This window comes from Phascolarctos cinereus, unplaced genomic scaffold (assembly GCF_003287225.1).
Source record: "Phascolarctos cinereus isolate Bilbo 61053 unplaced genomic scaffold, phaCin_HiC Scaffold_5;HRSCAF=322, whole genome shotgun sequence".
Lineage (NCBI taxonomy): Eukaryota > Metazoa > Chordata > Mammalia > Diprotodontia > Phascolarctidae > Phascolarctos > Phascolarctos cinereus.
In genome coordinates, this window is record NW_027555958.1 from 147,292,400 (window position 1) to 147,314,049 (window position 21,650).

Below are 21,650 nucleotides of genomic sequence, written 5' to 3' on the forward strand. Positions count from 1 at the left end.
GAGGTTGATTGCAGACTTTAAATGCATTACCTGAGAGAAAAGGTGTCAAATACTCTCTTGTTACTCCTGAAACATTTTACTTTTATTGTAATTGAGAGATATTTGTATTTGTGTTATGCTTTTCTAAAGAAAGGCTATGTTTGTTACTTAAGTTTGAACTCCAAGATCCTTTCTTAATGGATAGCAGTGTACATTAAAATAGGAATCATGCCTTCCTTTTTTTCTTTTTTAATTAATTTATTTTGATTTATCAACAATCACTTCCATAAGCTTTTGAGTTTCAAATTTTTCTCCCCATCCCTTCTCACTTCCCTCCCCAAGATAGCATGCAATCTGATATAGGCTATACATATACATTCCTAATAAACAAATTTCACATTAGTGATGTAAGAATTAGAACCAATAGGAGGAACCACCAGAAAGAGGAAACAAAACACAACAGAAGGAAAAAAATAGCAAAGAGTATGCTTTGATCTGCATTCAAACTCCATAGTTCTTTGATTGGATGTAGATAGCATTTTCCATCATGAGGCCTTTGGAGATGTCTTAGATCCTTGTGTTGCTGAAAAGGATTAAGTCTATTAATATTAGTCATTGCACAACATAGCTGTTACTGTGTACAACATTCTTCTGGTTCTGCTCACTTCACTTAGCATTAGTCCCCACAAGACTTTCCAGGTTTTTCTGAAGTCTTCCTGCTCATCATTTTTTATAGCACAGTAGTATTCCATTACATGCATATACCACAACTTGTTCAGCCATTCCCCAAATGATGGGCATCATCTCAATTTCCAATTCTTTGCCACCACAAAAAGAGTTGGTATAAATATTTTGTAGGTCTCTTTCCCATTTGTATGATCTCTTTGGGATATAGCCCTAGAAGTGCTATTGCTGAGTCAAAGGTTATGCACATTTTTATAGCCCTTTGGCATAGTTCCAAATTGCTCTCCAAAATGATTGAATCATTTCACAACTCCACCAACAATGTATTAATGTTCCAATTTTCCCACATCTTCTCCAACATTTATCATTTTCCTGTTTTGTCATGTTGGCCAATCTGATTAGTGTGATGTGGTACCTTACAGTTGTTTTGATTTGCATTTCTCTAATAATAGTGATTTAGAGTATTTTTATATGACTATAGATGGTTTTAATTTCTTCATCTGAGAACTGCCTGTTCATATCTTTTGACCATTTATCAATTGGGGGATGACTTGTATTCTTATAAATTTGACTTAATTATATATTTTTTAGATGATGCCCTTTTCAGAAAGACTGGTTGTAAAAATTCTTTCCTAATTTTCTACTTTCCTTCTAATCTTGGTTGCATTGGCTTTGTTTGTGCAAAAATTTTTCAATTTCATGTAATCAAAATCATCCATTTTGTATTTCATAATGTTCTCTATCTCTATAAATTCTTCTGTTCTCCATATATCTGATAGGTAAACTACTCCTTGCTCTCCCAGTTTGCTTACAAATATCAGCCTTTATATCTAGATCATGAACCCATTTTGACTTTATTTTGGTATATGGTATGAAATTTTGGTCTGTGCCTAGTTTCTGTTGTACTCTTTTCCAGTTTTCCCAGCATTATTTGTCAAAGAGTGAGTTCATATCCCAGAAGCTGGGGTCTTTGGGTTTATCAAATAATAGTTTACAATAGTCATTGACTACTGTGTCTTGCATACTTAGCCTATTCCACTGATGCACCACTCTATTTCTTAGCCAATACCAAGCACTTATGATGATTGCTGCTTTATAATACAATTTAAGATCTGGAATGGCTAGGCCACCTACCCCTGCATTTTTTTTTATTAGTTCCCTTGATATTCTGGACCTTTTGCTATACCAAATGAATCTTGTTATTATTTTTTCTAACTCTATGAATTTTTTTTGGGTAGTTTGATTGGTATGGCACTGAATAAATTAGCTTAGGTAGAATTGTCATTTTTGTTATATTAGCTCAGCCTACCCAAGAGCAACTGATATTTTCCTAATTATTTATGTCTGACTTGATTTGTGTGGAAAGTGTTTTGTAATTGTGTTCATATAGTTCCTGGGTTTGTTTCAGTAGGCAGACCCCTAAATATCAGTATAATTGATCATATCAACAATAAAACTAACAGAAACCACATGATCATCTCAATAGATGCGGAAAAAGCTTTTGACAAAATACAATACCCATTCCTATTAAAAAAAACACTAGAGAACATAAAAGTAAATGGCATCTTCCTTAAAATAATAAATAGCATCTACCTAAAACCTTCAGCAAGCATCACATGTAATGAGGACAAGCTAGAAGCATTTCCAATAAGATCGGGGGTGAACAAAGATGTCCATTATCTCCACTGTTGTTCAGTACCCTACTGGAAATGTTAGCTTTAGCAATAAGAGGAGAAAAAGAAACTGAAGGTGTTGGAGTAGGCAAAGAAGAAACATAGCTATCATTCTTTGCAGATGAGATGATGATATACTTAGAGAATCCTAGAGAATCAAGTAAAAAACTACTTGAAATAATAAACAACTTTAGCAAAGTTGCAGGCTATAAAATAAACCCACATAAATCATTGGCATTTCTACGTATTACCAACAAAGCCCAACAGCAAGAGCTAGAAAGAGAAATTCCATTTAAAATTACTGTACACATGTGTTTCTTTGCTTCCTCATCCCCTATACACACCATGATTCTCTACCATGGTGTTTTCTTCTGCATCTAAACTACCTGATGGAATGAAAAAAATTGGAATTCCAGTCAGAGAACGTATTTTCCAATCCATCCAAAAATTAGTTGATCTATGTAAGCACAGGCAAGTGATTTAACCTCTCTTCAATTCCTTTTCCTCATTTGTATGAGGAAATTGAACTAGCTGATCTGTAAGGTCCTTTCTAGATTTAAATCCACTGTCCTCAGATGGCTAAAAGAAAGTTCACTCACCGGTTCTTGTAACTGGTTTCTGCCTCCAATCTGTCCATATATTTGTCTTTAATTATATTACCATGATAACCATAGATGTTTATATTTTGTCCTTACTTGCTTCACTTTGTGTCCTGTTTTGAAAGTCCTAATTTCTCTATAATCTTTATATTTACCATTCCTTATAGGACCATTATTATATTTGCATCCCCAGTACTTAGCACATTGCCTGGCACATAGTGAGTTCTTAATAAATGTTGATTGATTGATGGAAGAGCATGAGCAACAGTGCTAAGAAGATATGTTCTAACCCTTAAGTGTTACCTCCCAGAACCTCCCAGAGTGGAAAAAATTGTCTAGCTCTGGTGACCCAAATTGGGAAAGTGAACTTAGAATCTCAAAAAAGTCAGAGTGAATGAATTTTAATAAATTGCTATAGTTTCTCTGTTAATATTTCTTTAATATTTTTGTATTAATGTTCTTTAAGGTAGTGTTCCATGAGCAGAGGTAATGTTCCATGATTTTCTTTCTCTGCTTTACTTCTTCCTGATTTGGAAATCTGGATGATATTTTCTGACAGAAGGAGTTTCATGGGATGCTTTCTTTTTCTATTTTTGTGAATAATTTATGCATTGTTGGAACTAACTGTAATTTGAATGTTTGATAAAATTCACTTCTAAATGTATGGAGACAAAGAGTTTTCTTTTTCTTTTCTTTAATCTTCTTTTGGAAATTCATTTATTACTTAATTTCCCTTTCATTATTTATTGTTTGTCTTTATGAATGATGTCTTTTTTTTTTACTTTTACTTCACCTAATATCTTGATCTGTATAATACCTGTATTTAAAGCCTTTTATCTTGTGTTCATTTTTTCAGACTCCTTGCTAATTTTCCTCTATAAATTTCCTTGTGAGGATTTTCTCACTTTTTATTCTTAGGCTTTTAATTTTATTTTGTACATTTCTTCCTATTTTAAGGTAACGATATGGAGGTTATTTTGGGGGATTTTTTTTTGACACAACCTTTCATTCAGCAACCTTGCTGGAAGCCCCCATCTATCACTGTATCATTGCAACTGAGTCAGTGTGACATTTTCACTGTGTTTTGGGGATTCCAGTCTGTCCTTTTGGAATCATTTTTTCCTGAACCATTTCTTATTCTGTTACAGACTAATTTTTAGTGAATCTGAAACTCATTCTTATCCTATCCTGAGAGTTAAGAAGTTTGGAATTGAATCCTGACTCTGACCCAACCTACCTAAAATCACTGTGGACACAAGATTTTCAGTGTGCCTGGTAAGATATAAGTCCTTGTGGACTTTGATTTACATTCTATAATTCATTGAGCATTATATCATTTTGGTAAGTGTGAGTTATTTCTACAACAATAAACTTCTGCACATTCATAGAAATCTTCAATGTGTTTAACTAATGCTCCCAAAACATCTTAATTCAGTAAGCTCCATTTTGCCTGGAACACTGCATTTCCCTTGCAACTGACATGCTTTGAAGTCTTAGGGAAATGTTCCTCACCACCATGGCAGCTGGCAACAATGGGAGTTATAGTCAGTAACTCAAGATTACCCTGGAATTCCATCAGATGCCATGGCAATGAGGTTGAAGGCCTATCAGAAATGCAATACTCACAATGTTCATATAGAATCATGGGGCATTTGTGTCTCTGAAGTTAAGGTAAACTTGCAATTTTCAGTAAGTAAAGCATCACATTTTCTGCTCATGAAAGTAGTTATTCTAGAATTAGCAACCCTGATATAACAGTATCTTCTGTGAGTAGACTATAATGAATAAGGTTCAGGGGCATTTGACACCTGTTTCTATTCTATGTAAGTCTCTGAGACACTTTGATTTGGTTCTGTAAGTAATCTATCACTTCACTGGAGTGGATATTTCCTCCATGGACAGATCACAACTCCTTCTTACCTGTACAGATCTACCCCACACACTGGAGACCTCCTTCTGATATATATATATATATATATATGTACATATACATATACATATTATATATATATATATACATATACATATATATATGTATATATATATGTATATATATACATATACATATATATATATTTTTTTTTTTTTTGGTGAGGCAATTGGGGTTAAGTGTCTTGTGCAGAGTCACACAGCTAGTGAGTATTACGTGTCTGAGGCCAGATTTGAACTAAGATCCTCCTGATTCCAGGGCCTGTACTCTTATCCACTGCACCACCTAGCTGCCCCAATATTTTTTAATTCTCAGAAAAATCAGTATTAATAATAATGGTAATAATGATAATATTAGAAGAAGGAAAAAGAAGAAAAGAAGGAGAAGAAGGAGGGGGAGGAAGGAGGATGAAAAGGAGGAGCTGAGTATAATATGGGTACTTGATGGTAAAGAAGAGGGTGCGTCTTACTAGTTCACTGCAACCCTTCTTCTTCCTGCCAGGGTCTGAAGACTAAATTATTGGAGACCCAAACTTCTCTCTTTTGGTGGAATCACAATGTATCCTATCTCTCCTGAGATCTAATTCTATATTTGTCTCTGACTTGACAATATTAATGCAACATACATGTCTTTTTTATGCTTGCCTCTTCTTGTCTTTGTCTTATCTTCTTGTCTCAAGTAAAGCATCTGAATGAGTTAAAGTATGCCAAACTAAGGCATTTAACTTTCAACATTTATTGATCAGCTTGTCTCTTATGTAGAAATTCCCTGGACTAAACTGGGAAGCCAGGTATTTCACTATTGCCTTACAACAACCAACATAGCAATATCTGGTTAACATTTATATGGTGCTTTAAGGATTACAAAATACTTTACCAGTATTTCACTTGATTTTCACAAAAATCTTAGGAGATATACTTGTCCTCATTTTATAGATCAGGAAACCAAGGCAGGAAAAAGTTAACTGACTTGTCTAGTGTCACACAGCTAGTAAATATCTGAGGCCAAATTTGAACTTGAGTATTCCTGACTTCTGGTCCAGAACTCTATCCACTTTGCCACCTATCTGCCTCTAATAAAACAAATAGTAGTAAAGAAAAAAAAGTGGATACTCTACTTGTGTGAGGACAAATTAAGTGTATGCTTTCTCTGAATTCTATAGGATACAATCTCTTTGTAGGAATGATACCATTAAATAACTAGAAAGCTATTACTCTACATAGCAAGAAGAAGCCCATAAAATTAAGGACCTGACTAGATAAGAAGACAAAACTGACTACACAAGGGTAAAAGGTTTTTAAATTTGGTTATTGGTTGGGATTAGGTATTAGGTAATGTATTTGCATGACTATTCTGGCTAAAACTAAAGCTGTTTAGAAGGAAAATAAAAGATAGCATCACCCAAGAAATTTGAATAACCACAACAAAGCTCTTCATTTACTTACTCACTAGAAAGGACACACAAAAACATGACAGAATAGCAACCAACTACCAAATTTTGTATGACACAATGAAATCCTTTTTATCCTCAGAAAAAGAGAGGCATCCTAGTTCAAGTACCTGGGCACCTTTAGACTCATTTTAATCCCCATTGTTTATTATTTTTTATTCAAATATTCAAGATTTCTCCTCCAACTTCATGTATGCCAGACTTCTCCCCCATGGGACTAAACTTATCACTTTAGCCTGTTTGCCTGAATTGAGTCTTTCCTAAATGGGAGTGTGGTGTGAATGGGGGAGGACAGGGGTGGGGAGACAAATAAATTTACTATCCAAAGTAACTAGAGTTCATAGATCTGCCTCATGTGCTTGTCTAGCCTCAAAATGCCAAAGCAGCAGGTTCTTTCTGAGTTACACAGCAGAAGGACTGACTGCCAATCAGGAAGACACAGTGAGTCATCTACCTGGGCAGTGGCCATGGCACATACATATGCATACTGTGCGTCACCAAAGGTCCTGATCCTTGGTTTCAGATGAACCCAAACACTCATTGTGGAAACACAGGAGATGACTCAATCTGCTAGGGTTTTGGTCCATGTCATGTGTTTTTGTTTTGCTTTGTTTGGATTTAGTTTTCAGTATATAGTAATTCATTTCACCCCCACTCTCTGGGGTAGGCTTTTAAAATTTTTGCCTTAATACACAAGTACCAAACTGAGGCTTCTAAAAGGCTTACTTTCCTAAGTGATTAAAACTCTATGGTGGAGATAGGAACCTACTGATTTACCTTTGTACTTGGACTATTGAGATAGGCTAGCATACTCTAAAAAGGAAAGCTTCTATTTGTACACCCCTGAATATTGAGGGAAGATGAAAAGTTTTAACTTTCTTCTTTAACCCTTTTCTTATCTGCACACACACACACACACACACACACACACACACACACACACACATCAAATATTCACTGCCAAACAGCATTCTAGTAACACGGATTTGTGATCTCCTAATTATCATGTTATAGTAAGTTTTGTTGATGAGTTCAGGTTCTTATCATCTTCACTTGGGTTACCCCTCTTAATGGATCTTCCTGTCTCAGATCTCTTCTCTCTCCAATCCATGGTCCATATAACTGCCAAAGTGATTTCCTTTGGCCTGATAATAATAGTCCCCTACTCAAAAACTCCCAGTAACTCCCAGTTGCTTCTATCAGCACAGGTAAACCTCTGGCTTTTTAATCCCTTCATACTTTCTTTTCCCAACTTTATTACACATAACTTCTCTTCCTATGTTCTATGGTCTTGACCAGTAGTTTCTTAACTGAGGAATATGGAACTACAAGTAGTCTGTGGTTAAGTTTCAGAATATCTGTTCATTTTAATGAGGAAAATAGTAGATAGATAGATAGACAGATAGATAGATAGATAGATAGATAGATAGATAATAGAAATTTATTTTTTTACCTTGTTTTTTCACTTTAAATGAAGCTTACTTTTTCCTTTAAGGAAGGGTCCATGGTCTTCAACACACTGTTGCCAAAAAAAAGTTAAGAATCTCTGCTCTAATCAAATGAAACTTTTTAAAATTTTATTTATTTACTTTTAGTTTTCAACATTCACTTCCACAGGATTTTGAGTTCCACATTTTCTCTGCATCTTACCCCTTTCCCCACCCCAAAACAGCTTGCATTCTGAATACCTCTTCCCCTAATCTGCCCTCCCTTCTATCACCTCCCCTTCTCTTATCCCCTTCCCCTTCTATTTTCTTGTAAGGCAGGATAGATTTCTATATCCCATTGCTATATGTCTTATTTCCCAGTTGCATGTGAAAACAATTTTTAACATTTGTTTTTAAAACTTTGGGTTCCAAATTCTCTCCCTTCCTCCCTTCCCACCCACCCTCATTGAGAAGGCAAGCAATTGGATACAGGTTATACATGTGTAGTCATGCAAAACACTTCCACGGTAGTCATGTTTGAAAAACTAACTATATTTTCCTTCATCCTATTCCATTCTCTGTTTATTCTATTCTCTCTTTTGACTGTGTCCCTCCTCAGAATTGTTGCTTCTGATTACCTCCTCACTAAATCTGCCCTCCCTTCTACCATTTCCTGCTCTCTTACCTCCTTCTCCCCCTATTTTCCTGTAGGTAAGATAGATTTCCATACCAATTGAGTGTGCGTGTTATTCCCTCCCTAAGGCAAATCTGATGAGAATGAGATTCACTCGTTCCCTCTCACCTTCTCCCACTTCCCCTCCACTGTAAAAGCCTTTTCTTGTCTCTTTTATGTGAGATAATTTACCCCATTCTACCTCTCCCTTTCTCTTTCTCCCAGTATAATGCTCTCTTACCTCTTAATTTAACTTATTTGATATCACTCCTTCATCTTCAACTCACACTGTGCCCTCTATCTATCTATCTATCTATACATATTTATTTCCTTTCTACTACACTAATACTGATAAATGTCTCAAGTTACAAATATCATCTTTCTTGTAGGAATGTAAGCAGCTCAACTTTAATAAGCCCCTTAAGATTTCTTTTTCCTATTTACCTTTTTGTGCTTCTCTTCAGTCTTGTATTGGAAAGTCAAATTTTCTCTTCAGCTCTGGTCTTTTAATCAAGAATGCTTGAAAGCCCTCTATTTCACTGAATATCCATTTTTTCTGAAGGATTATACTCAGTTTTGCTAGGTAGATAATTCTTGATTTTAATCCTAACTCCTTTGCCCTCCAGTATATCATAGTCCAAGCCCTCCAGTCCCTTAATGTAGAAGCTACTAAATCTTGTGTTATCCTGTTGTGTTTCCACAATGCTGAATTGTTTCTTTCTGGCTATTTGCGATATTTTCTTCTTGACCTGGGAACACTGGAATTTGGCTACTATATTCCTAGGAGTTTTCCTTTGGGGATCTGTGATTGGTGGATTCTTTCCATTTCTTTTTTTCTATTTTACCCTCTGGTTCTAGAATATCAGGGCAGTTTTTGTTGATAATTTTTTTTTTTGGGAATTGGGGTTAAGTGACTTGCCCAGGGTCACACAGCTAGTAAGTGTCAAGTATTTGGTCTGAGGCCAGAATTTGAACTCAGGTCCACCTGACTTCAGGGCCAGCACTCTATCCTCTGTGCCACCTAGCTGCCCCTCAGTAATTTCTTGAAAGATGATATGTAGGCTCTGTTTTTTTTTTTTTTATCATGGCTTTCAGATAGTCCAGTAATTTTTAAATCATCTCTTCTGGATGTATTTTTCAGGTCAGTTGTTTTTTCAGTGAGATATTTCACATTGTATTCTATTTTTTTTTCATTCTTTTGATTTTGTTTTATAATTTCTTGATTTCTCAGAAAGTCATTAGCTTCCATTTGCTCCATTCTAATGTTTTATTCTTTTTAGTTTAATTTTTTTTATTTGTAGGCAATTGGGGTTAAGTGACTTGCCCAGGGTCACACAGCTAGTAAGTGTCAAGTGTTTGGTCTAAGGCCAGATTTGAACTCAGGTCCTCCTGACTTCAGGGCTGTTGCTCTAGCCACTGCACCATCTAGCTTCCCCTTTCGTTCTAATTTTTAAGGAAGTATTTTCTTCAGTGAGCTTTTGGACTTTTTTTTTCTATTTGGCCAGTTCTGCTTTTGAAGGCATTCTTTTCTCATTAGCTTTTTGGACCTCTTTTGCCATTTGGGTTAATCTATTTTTCAAGGTGTTATTTTCTTCAGTATTTTTTTGGGTCTTCTTTAGTGAGCTGTTGACTTGTTTTTCATATTTTCTTGTATCATTCTGATTTCTATTCCCAGTTTTTCCTCTGCTTCTATTACTTGCTTTGCAACATCTTTTTTGAGCTCTTCCATGGCCTGGGACTGAATCATATTTTTCTTGAAGGCTTTGGCTATAGGAACTTTGACTTTGTTGTCTTTTTCTGGTTGTATATTTTGATCTTCTTTGTCACCAAAGTAAGATTCTATGGTCTGACTTTGTTTTTGATGCTTCCTCATGTTCCCAGCCAATTAACTGAGTTTTAAGCTCTTTAAGACAGAGGTCTGCTTCCAGTGTGGAGAATGTACTGTCTCAAGTCACAGGGGTTTTGTGCAGCTGTTTTCAGAGATATTTCTGGGGACCTGTAAATTTTCACTTCTTCCAAGGTGGTATGATCAAGGGTGAGGTGTTTATTCCTTTCCTGGCCTGTCCTCTTGTCTATGAGTGACCATAAGCACTTTTCTCTGTCTTGGAACTGTGAGGAGGATTTACTCTCTACTGCCACTACAAGCTCCACCATGCCAGCACTCCTCCTCACCTGAGGACCACCACCCAGAACTGTGACCCAGATCCAAGCACAGGCAAAGCAAGATAATCCTGCACCAGCAGAGAGATCCCTGCAATCCCCCTCTGATCAGCCACATCATCTTCCCTCTGCCTGTGGGCCAAGAGCTCCAGAAGTAGCCATGGTGCTGTGCCGTGACTGGAGCTAGACTGAGTTCCTCTCTTACCATAGTCTGACAGACCTTTCCTACTGACTTTCTAAGTTGTCTTTGGTGTTTGTGGGTTGAGAAGTCTAGAAACTGCCACAGCTCCCCTTGATTCAATCTCCTGAGGATTGCTCCAGGTTCTCTGAGGCCTGGTTTTTGCCTGAGTGAACCATGCTGAGCTGTTCTCCTCTCCCAGCCTGGTGCAATAGACCTTTCCAATCAATCATCCAGGTTGTCTTGGGCTGGAAATTTGTTTCACTCTGTCTTTTTGTGGTTTCTGCTGCTCTAGAATTTGTTTAGAGCCCTTTTTACAAGTATTTGGAGGGGTTTGGGGGACAGCTCAAGCAAATCACTGCCTTTACTTTGCCATCTTAGCTCTGCCCCCCACAAATGAAGCTTTTTTGTTATTTCTTATATGTGATATTCCATTTTTCATCTGCATGCCTTGGCACTAGGTATTCCCTTTGCCCAAAATTGTCTATCCTAGCTTTCTTTTCTTAAAATATCATGTTTCCTTCCAAACTGCTCAAGTGACACTTTCTAAATGATATCTTTCCTGTTTATCACAAATAATACTGTTCTCACCTCAGAATGAAGCCTATAAAATGAGGGAGTTAAGCTACATTGCTCCCAGGGGCAATTTCTAGCTTTAAATCTGTGATCAAAGAAATTACTTTTTCAACTGTTTTAAGCACTTGATATTTTCTAAATTGACTGCTTTGATTTTTTTTGAAGAGTCCCTGGATATCTTATGTTTCTCTTCACCCTTTCCTTGCAATAAAAAGTAATGCACTATCCATTAATAAAGGGTAACAGGATAGACTTCCAGGAGCCAAGATGGTGGAGTAACCAGTAAATCTCTGTAATTCTCCTCTACTCACCTCCAAACAACCATAAAATGGACCCCCAAAACAAATCCTAGAAGAGCAGAACCAGCAAAAAGATGGGGTAAAACAACCTTTCAGTCCAAGAAACTTGGAAGATCAGCAGGAAAGTTCTGTATCACTTGGGTGAAAGGGGAGTGCAGTCCAGTAAGAGAAACATCACAGCAAGCTAGCAGCACCACCACCTCAGCAAATCAGGGGAAGGTCCTGAGACCCAAATTTAGGAGTATATAACCCATTCCCCAATTGATAAATGGTCAAATGATATGAACAAGCAGTTTTCAGATGAAGAAATTATAATTATCTGCAGGCATATGAAGAAGTTCTCTAAATCACTTTTGATTCGAGAAATGCAAATTAAAACAACTCTGAAATACCACCTCACAGCAATCAGATTGACTAATGTGATGAAAAAGGAAAATTATTAATGTTGGAGAGAATATGGGAAAATTGGGACACTAATGCACTATTAGTGGAGTTGTGAACTGATACAACCATTCTGAAGAGCAATTTGGAACTATGCCCAAAGCAACCAAACTGTGCATATCCTTTGATCCAACAATACCACTAAAAAGCCTGTATTTCAAAGAGATCATAAAAAGGGGGAAAGAACCTACGTGTGCAAAAATACTTATAGCAGCCCTATTCATGGTGGCAAAATATTGGAAATTGAGGGGATACTTATCAACTGGGGAATGGCTGAACAAGCTGTGGTATATGAATGTAAAGGAATAATATTATGCAATAAGATACGACGAACAGGCAGATTTCAGAAAAACCTGTCAAGACTCGTACAAACTGATGCAAAGTGAAATGAGCAGAACCAGGAAAACATTGTGCACAGTAGCAGCAATATTGTGTGTTGATCAACTATGGATGACTCTGCTCTTCTCAGCAACACAATGATCCAAGACAAGTCCAGAGGACTCACAAAAGGAAATGCCATCCATATCCAGAAAAAGAACTGGTGGACTCTGAATGTAAATCAAAGCATATTTTTTCACTTACTTTATTCTTTCTCATTTTTTTCCTTTTGACCTATTTCTTCTTCCACAACTGTGATAAATATGCAAGTGTTTTAAATGATAGAATACATATAAACTATATCAAACTGCCTTCCATTTCTAGAAGAGGGGAGGTGAGGGAGGAAAATTTGGAAATTGAAATTCTGTAAAAATGAATGCTAAAAATTTTCTTGATATGCAATTGTGGAAAAATATACAATACTATTTAAATAAAAAATAATAAAGGGTAGTAGGAAGGTAAGGTGGTGATTGTAGGTTAAACTGAGGCACAAAGAGAGAAAGGTATGAGTGGGTGGAGTTAGGGAGCACAGTGCTGGTGCCAGGTAATTAGACACACTAAAATGGCACTAGGGGTATTTTCAGGTATGGTGACTTGAAGGTTTTGATGCTAGCTATGAAGAGTTTTAAGTGGTACAATTGGCATCCCATATTTGATGCAAATTGATGAATATGACCCATCATTGTAAAAAGTATAATCTTATCCTAATGACAGCACTAAGGATCACACATGTCTTAGACTACCCAAAATATTAATTTAAAATTAATATTCTTAATATTACAGTTGATGGAGGTTTCCTTGAAGTCAGGAATATCTAGATTCAAGTTCCTTCTCAGTCACATACTGCCTGGGTGATCATGTACAAATGACTTAGCCTCTTTAACACTATTAGTTGGAGAGAAGATATAGTCCTGCCTTGGTAGGGGGAGTCTCTTATACCAAAGAAATCACAATTATAGGTCCCTTTCCCCACTTGCAGAGACTGAATCTTTATTATTCTCCTTTCCCCTTGCTAAACATACTGGGAAAAAACATCATCTAAGCATAGAAATCTGGCCAAGATTACAGATCCATCGTGCAATAGAAAACCCAAGGATAACCATCATTCTGTTACCATCATCTAAGAATTTGATGAAGCCACAAGGAGCTTCACAAGACATGAAACAGAAGATTTCCAGCACTGACAGGCAGGTCACTTCCAACAAAACAAAAACTCTACAAATTCCCTGCTTTATTCTTTTTATTTTCAGAGGAGCAAAGTGGACTTTATTCCATTGTAAATGTGTGTGCCTTCAAAACCATAATATTACCTTGTAAGACACACTTCATCAAGGTTATATTGGGGAATCACTGTCTTTTCACTTCTGTTAATGCCTGTCTTCTTAAAAGCTTTCTTCTGCTTATATTTTTTTGTGTGTGTTAAGTTGACCTTTATGATGGTGGTGAGGAGGAGCAAAGGGATGGGCGGGTGGGAGTAGGACAGGAGGCATGGTCCTAGGAAAGCCATTCAATTTGGCCCACAAAAGAAAATATGAACTTTTTTCACTCAAAAGTAATCATCCCAGTGCTTTGATTAAAAATAACTGAAATCTAGCTTTCATTTTGCATTTCACCCATATATTCACTCACAAAAGTGCAATAATTGCTTTGAGTTTCAGAAGTATGCAACTGCTTGCTTGCCAACCCTGGTATAAAATGGTACAACTCTAGATTATCATGGCTGGATTCCTCATGTTATCCTTAGAGTACTGATGTTTGAGAGATGTACATTTCTGTCTCAATCTGGTAGGTGGACAACTTGAGAATTTTTCAATTTCTCTCCATTTTTTCATTGACATTAGCTATACAATGGTCCAAGTTAAGAAAAAGGAAGTGATTGAATACCATTTTGCAAAAGTTAACGAATCAAATCATAGCCTATGAAGTACAAGGCACTGTGGAAGAAGCAAAAATTATAAAGTTGAACTCTGCAATCATTATATATGTCTTTCTTGTATCCTACTCTGCTCAGAAATATCTTTACTGAGTGTTCCTTTATCCCAGGGAAACTTCCACGCACCAAGCTGCAGGATTCATTTGAACATTAATGATATCAATGAACTAGATACATCAGGGGACCTAGTTTTAAAAGCTCTGAAGACAAAGAAGATGGGTTCAAACCTTTAATCTGATGCTTGTTACCTGCCTGACCTTGGGCAAGTAATTTAATCATCAGAAAATTCATTTTCTTCATATGTAAAATAAAGGAATATGACTAGATACTCTTATAGGTCTTTTCTAGCTCTTCTAGACCTAGAAGCCTACATTGCTATCTGCAGTCTAGAGCTGTTTCTTATGTTTAGTACATACTCAATCAATGTGTGTCAATTGAATTAATGTTAATAGAGTAATCAAAGTTGTCCATTTCTCACTTAGTGGGGAAAACTTAATATAATGGGAGTGGAAGGGAGGAGAATGAGTGTTATGGTATCAGCTTCTGGCTGTATGTGTGAAGGTTCATGAGAGTTCCCTGAATTTCTTACCATAACATAGTCTGAAATATAAATACATAGCTAAAAACTATCGCGGTTATTCACTGGACAGTGTTACTCAGGAGCCCAGACTCTTTGTTTTTTGTTTTTGTTCATATTTATTAAATCCTGAATAATCTTATTTGAATTGTAAAAACCACTAAAGATAGAATGAAAACCAAATATATATATTTAGTAGTCTTCCTCAGTGTAACTTTCCCAGTTAAATAAATCTGTTTTTTTCTTTTTATAAAAAAACAAGTAAAAGGAAATGGACAGAAGGATAAGACCCCAGAAAATATCACTGAGTGGTAATTGTTTTTTTTTCTTTCTCTGCCTTTCCAAAATGAGACCTTTCCTTTCTGGCTCTACTGGGACTCTCCTGCTTTGGTAACTTCCTCATTTTGCAACTTCCTTAATAGCTCATGCAGACTGTCTCAGTCCAAAATAAATCCACCAAAATAACCTTCCTTTGACACTGCTATGGTTGTCTCTTTCATTCTTCCTCCCCAGTCTCCTTGTGGTCACTCCTCTCTTTCATATCAAACATCATCTGCTTGGTATGGCCTTTGATATTTAAAGCTCTTTAACCACTATCCCTCTTTGATATTTTTCTCTCCAGTAACTTCCTCTCCTTTCTGGCTCTATACTGGTGTAAAACATGTATTTTCTCAGTCTTTCTACAAAGGCATCATGAAGGAAGGAAGAGAGAATATTTAGTTTAGTCAGACTAAACTAAAGCAAGGTCAATTAATGATTTAAAGAGTGATTTATCTTCAAATGTATAGTAAATGCAGTAAAATTAAAATGTCTATTCTGTTATCATTGCAGAGAACATGAACAGCAGAACTCTTCATTTTACAGATTTTGGTGAAACAATACAAATCATGGCCCATGCAGGGGACGGGAGAGGGAAAAAGCATTTAATAAGCCCCTGTTATATGCTAAACACCATGCAAAATATCTTACAAAGATCTCATTTGATACTCACCACAATCTGGAGAGGAATGTGCTATTATTACCCCCATTTTACAGATCAGGGAATGGAGGCAAACAGAGGTTAAGTGACTTTCCCAGACTCACACAACCAGCAAATGTCTGAAGCTGATTTGAGCTCAGGTCATGGTAACTCAAGGCCCAATACTCTATCCACTGTGATACCAGGTGCCTCAAAGGGGGACTGAGTATGTTAAAAGCTGTAGAAAGGTCAAGAAAGCTAAGAGGGATGAGGATTGGAATTAAATTTGGTAATCAAGATATCATTCATGACTTTGGAGAGAGTGATTTCAGTCAAATCATGAGATAAGAAGTCAAATTACAAAGGGTTTGAAAGCAAAATGAAAAGAGTGGAATTGGAGTCACCAAGTCTAGATGACTTTGCAATGAAGTTTAGCCATGAAAGGGCGGTGAGGTAGAGGACAATTACTAGGCAGCAGAAAAGGAGCCAATAGATAGAGACTGAAGATACGAGAGTGGAAAATGATAGAAAGGGAAATCTGCTGGAGAAGATAAGAGAGGATGTGTCCAAAGTATATAGAATAGTTGTGAGAACTATATCTATATGATAGAATAATGTGAGAAATAGATGAGTGGACAAGAGGGAGCTGTCAGCAATGGGACTCAATAATTTTTCAGTGAAGTATAAGGCAAGATCTTGAGCTTAGACAGTGGGAGTACTGTGGGAAGCTTGAGAAGAGATGGAAAAGTTTGGGTAGCCACTGCAGTGAGTGAGAATCCAATTAGTTATGGACATTTAAAAGGCATGTCTTCCTGTAGTGAGGACATATCTGAGATTATGTAGCATAAATTTGTAGTGGATTTAGTTAGCATACTTCAATGGCTTTATCTAGCTCCATTAAGTAGCATGCAAATAAGATCAAAGAAGGAAGATTATGAGATTAATCCAAGGTTTGGATTTGGTAAGATGTGATCAGTGATAGGACTTAGGGACAGGAATTCAATTGTATATGATACTGTACAGGTAAAATGATTCAACAAGGGGTCAAGATAGGAAAGGAAGAAGAGTGTCACCATTGTAAGACAGGTGATATGTGAAAGAACTGAGTGGTAGAGAAATTGGAGATCATGATGAAAATGAAGAAAAGGGTTAGGGGAAATGAGGCATAGAGTAATTTGGAATTATGAAAGGTTATGAAAAAAATATTTGGGGCAGCTAGGTGGCACAGTAGATAGAACTTCAGCCTTGGAGTCAGGAGGACCTAAGTTCAAATCTGACCTCAGACACATGATGCTTACTAGCTGTGTGACCCTGGGCAAATCAAGTAACCCTGATTGCCTCACAAAAAAAGGAAAAAGCTGTGATCAGCTAAGCGGAAGATGTTGCTGATATTATGATAATTATCTTGTATGTAGTGGAAATGGAGTGGAAAAGGTCATAGTGATTGAAATTTAGCAAGAATGGAAAAATGTAGGCTTGATATCAGTGAGAAAGGAGGCAGCTCACAAAATCTGAGTTTAATAACTCATAATGAGATAGAAGATATTCGATATTCTAAAAGGTTTACCAGGGACTGTTAGGTCAAGAAGGTCTTACAATGATAGAAAGGAGAGCCCCAGAAAAAGATTAAAACTGTTTCTCAAAGAATAGCCCAGTTAAGTTGGAAGAGCTTCATCATAAGTGTAAACTAGAAAATTGTTGATCTTCCTTCCTCCCTCCCTTCCTTCCTTCCTTCCTTCCTTCCTTGCTTCCTTCCTTCCTTGCTTCCTTCCTTCCTTCCTTCCTTTCTCTTCCTTTCTTTCTTTCTTTCTTTCTCTTCCTTCCTTCCTTCCTTCCTTCCTTCCTTCCTTCCTTCCTTCCTTCCTTCCTTCCTTCCTTCCTTCCTTCCTTCCTTCCTTCCTTCCTTTCTTTCTTTCTTTCTTTCTTTCTTTCTTTCTTTCTTTCTTTCTTTCTTTCTTTCCATCTTTGTGTCATCTGTCTTTGTATCTGTCTCTCTTTCTTTCTCTGTGGCAAACTTTAGAACACAAAAACACAAAATAACTTCTGCTTCTGAAGTGATAATAGCCATGTGATGGAAAAGGGGTCAAGGGTAATATTATTAATTACACAGGATTTAGAGTTTATAAACCTTAATTAAATTAGCAGAGCTCTGAAACTGAGATCATTGTCAAGTAGCCAACCAGTGGACATAATGCTGAAGCAACTTAATCGTTTTGATCTTGGCATTTGTGAAATAAATTAAGCCAAAAGAGATAAGGGAGTTGCTGCTAAATGAAACATTAGTTACAGGTATTCCTTAGTGAAATGAGTAGGGAAATTGTTTTTATTATATATCCATAGGTTACAAGAAACACTATTTTGTGAGATACCTAGTCATCACAGATTGAAATACAAATGTTAAATATTTGTAACAAAAGACTACCATGAAAATATTTGCAGTTTATGCACAAGCTTTAGTTGCTGAAGTTCAAGAGGTATAAAAATTTTACAAAGAACTTGATGCACCTTCCAAACTGAATTAGCACATGCTCTTATGTTTGGTAACTTGAGTGCAAAATGAGGAAAAAGATGGTTGTAAAAATATGAAAAAGAATGGTCTGGAAAGAAAGAAGGGAAAAGGCCAAAGACTTATAGACTGAAGAAAAAACATGACTTTATACCATGGATATTTTCTTAAAGAAATAATTGTAAGCCATTGGACATGGAAAACACAAAATAATATCATAATAAATGAAATGGATTATATTTTTTAAACACAGGAAATAACTTAGTCAAACCATTGGCTTGTTGGGGAAATTTCATAATAGGTAAAACAAAGGAGGGAATAATAATGAGAAAAAGATATGGCATACAATTGAAACAACTCAATGATGAAATATTTAAATAAGTAATTGATAATAAAAATGGTCAATTGATATCATAAATGACATTGACAGTGATTATAACAATTAAAAATAGAAATTTAATCAAATGAAGTCAATTGCCATAAGACCTTGAACCCAGAAAGTACCTTAGTCAACAAACATATGACTAACTTCTAAAATAAGAAGAGATTATGGCCAAAGGGAAATCATATTAGAACATAAGCTTATTTGTAGAACTTTCCATAGAAAGGATGATGGATGACTATAAGGATTCTTATTTAATAAAACCAAGAGAAAGAATTGAAGTTTAAAACTCATTTAAATGAAGCTTGATAGGAGCTCCAACCAAGCAAAGTCATACCAAGGACATTCAAGGATAAAAATAGAAAGAGAATGACAAATAGAAGGCAAATGGAAAAGATCAGTGAAAATTATATTAGTTAACTCTTTTCACCATCAAGAAGAGTGAAACTACCACAGGTGGATTATAAGATCACAGTCCCCAGGGAACATATAGAGTATTTAGAAAGAACACCAAATGGAATGAAGATGGGCAAGACCAAGTCAATATGGATGTATGTTGGAGGAGACATAACTGTGAGAGCACTAAGGGATCAGTATGCAAGGTCTCTGAATGTGGGAAGATAGAAGAGGCATGGAAAAGCACTGTCTTTATTTATATCAAAAAGAGGGAGGAAGAAAATATTAAAAATTACTGTATATGTCTGCTATTCCCCTACACAAAATCTTTCATGCAAATTTTCTATATATGAATCAAGGACATTCTTGCTGAGGACACTAATGGGAACAAACAGATATCACAGGTGGTCTCAATCAATAGACCCCAATCTTCTCAAACATCAACTTAAGCACTTGAAAAATAAAGTAACATGCTTAATTCATAATCACTAGAGCAGAGTGACACTATGCCTACCTGACAGCAATGCCTACTGTAAAAGATTGATCTGTTGTCAGGGGCTGCATGTACAACTAAATTGCATTAACTGGAGCCCCTTGTCATCAATCAATTATGGTAAATCAAAAAAGGCAAACACTGAAAAGATGCCAATCTAGGGATTGTATATAACCTGATGAATTAGTGAATGTTTGAATTTTTAAAGCACTTATCAAACACTTAATATTTAGCAAGCACTAAGGATATGAATATAAAAGCAAGACAGTTCATGGTCTCTAGCAGTTCAGATTATAATACTTGGAGACAATACACATAGTAGGTTTCAGCTACAAGTCATATGGAAAGGCTTAATGGACAAAGAAGATAGTAAAGTGTTTTATTTTATGCCATTTTCATTGATGAAACCATATTTACTTGAGTCATTGGATGTACCAATGACTTTGGTGGTAGAACTTTATTTCCATGATCTTCATTAATTATGGTTTTTGAGGAGCTGGGGCTGAAGCAAATTTCCATCTGTGGTCATTATTGGCAGTTGGTATAGGGGGTAAAGAGAATATTCCTCTTTTTTTTTTTTTCCCTTTTTTCTTTTTCTTTTCTTTTCTTTTTTTTCTTTTTGGTGAGGCAATTGCAGTTAAGTGACTTTCCCAGGGTCATATAGCTAGTAAGTTTCAAATGTCTGAAGCCAGATTTGAACTCAGGTCCTCCTGACTCCAGGGCCAGTGTTCTATCCACTGTGCTACCTAGCTGCCCCAATACTCCTCTTTTCAACAAGGGTCGTTCCCATCAATGAAAACTTAAGGCTAGGCTCGATGCAGTGCCTATGATCTGGACATTGTTGTTATTTTCAGGGCTCTTGGATTCAGGGCCTTAGACTATCTTTACCAAGATCTGAAGTGAAATGATTGGTCAAATGGAATAATGATGGCTTGATCTTCCTAGAACAGGTCATCTCTTTTCTACAGGATACCTTGCTGCTTTAGTTTAAGGTTATCTTAAGGAAGACAACATGTTCTAATGCACTTTTCTATAAATTTTGCACATAAAACAGATGTCTATTCCTCTTCCAGTGAATACTTTCCAAAGGGGAAAATAATATTCATTTAGTTATCAGAATACTGTGGATAAAAATTTTGCGAGTTATATTTATGTATGCACTTTATCCATAGATATATATATGAATGTAAACCTCTTAAGGTCAAGTACTATTTACCTATGTAGCCTTCAGAATATATATCTAGGACACACTGTGATCTGGGCCAAAATTTTAGCAGGAGAAGAGCAGGTTACACTGCCTTTCAGAAATAGTGAAGTCCCTTTAGAATCTTCAAGCTTGTCCTTGAGACAAAAGTTCATTAAACCATATCAATAGTCTTCAGGTGATTTATAGCTGTAAAGCATATAACACCAGAGTCCCAGAAGAATTGGAGCTAGGGCTCATTCAAAGGGGAACAAAGTTGAACAGGATGGATGGCAACAGGAATGTGAGGGAGAAGTGGTATAAAAATATGTCATCAGAGAAACATCTCACTGAAAAAGAAAATTTTTGGTCATATTGGGAGTGGTTAACCTACATGATCCATTGGTATCCTCACAATGTCAAGAGGACTCAAGGCTGACTCTCAGCATGTTGGATGGAACCCCAGTGGTAAATTTATGGGAGAATATAGGCAAGAGTCATATAGGATAAGCAGGTGCAGACAGGTCATGCTCTTCGTCATTGGAAGGAATGCTTGTAGGATAGAATCACAAATCCATCTGAGTATTTCCAGCTCCTACCACAATGTCTTATCTTGAATAGGTGCTGAGTAAATGCTTATTGAACTAAATTAAACTCTAGGCTATAATAAACACTTCGTGGCTCTAGCACTTTTGTAGGCCTACTGATGTTAGAAAACAATATATTTAGAAGACAACTTCAGGAGACCATCATCATGTTTTTAGATATTTTTAAA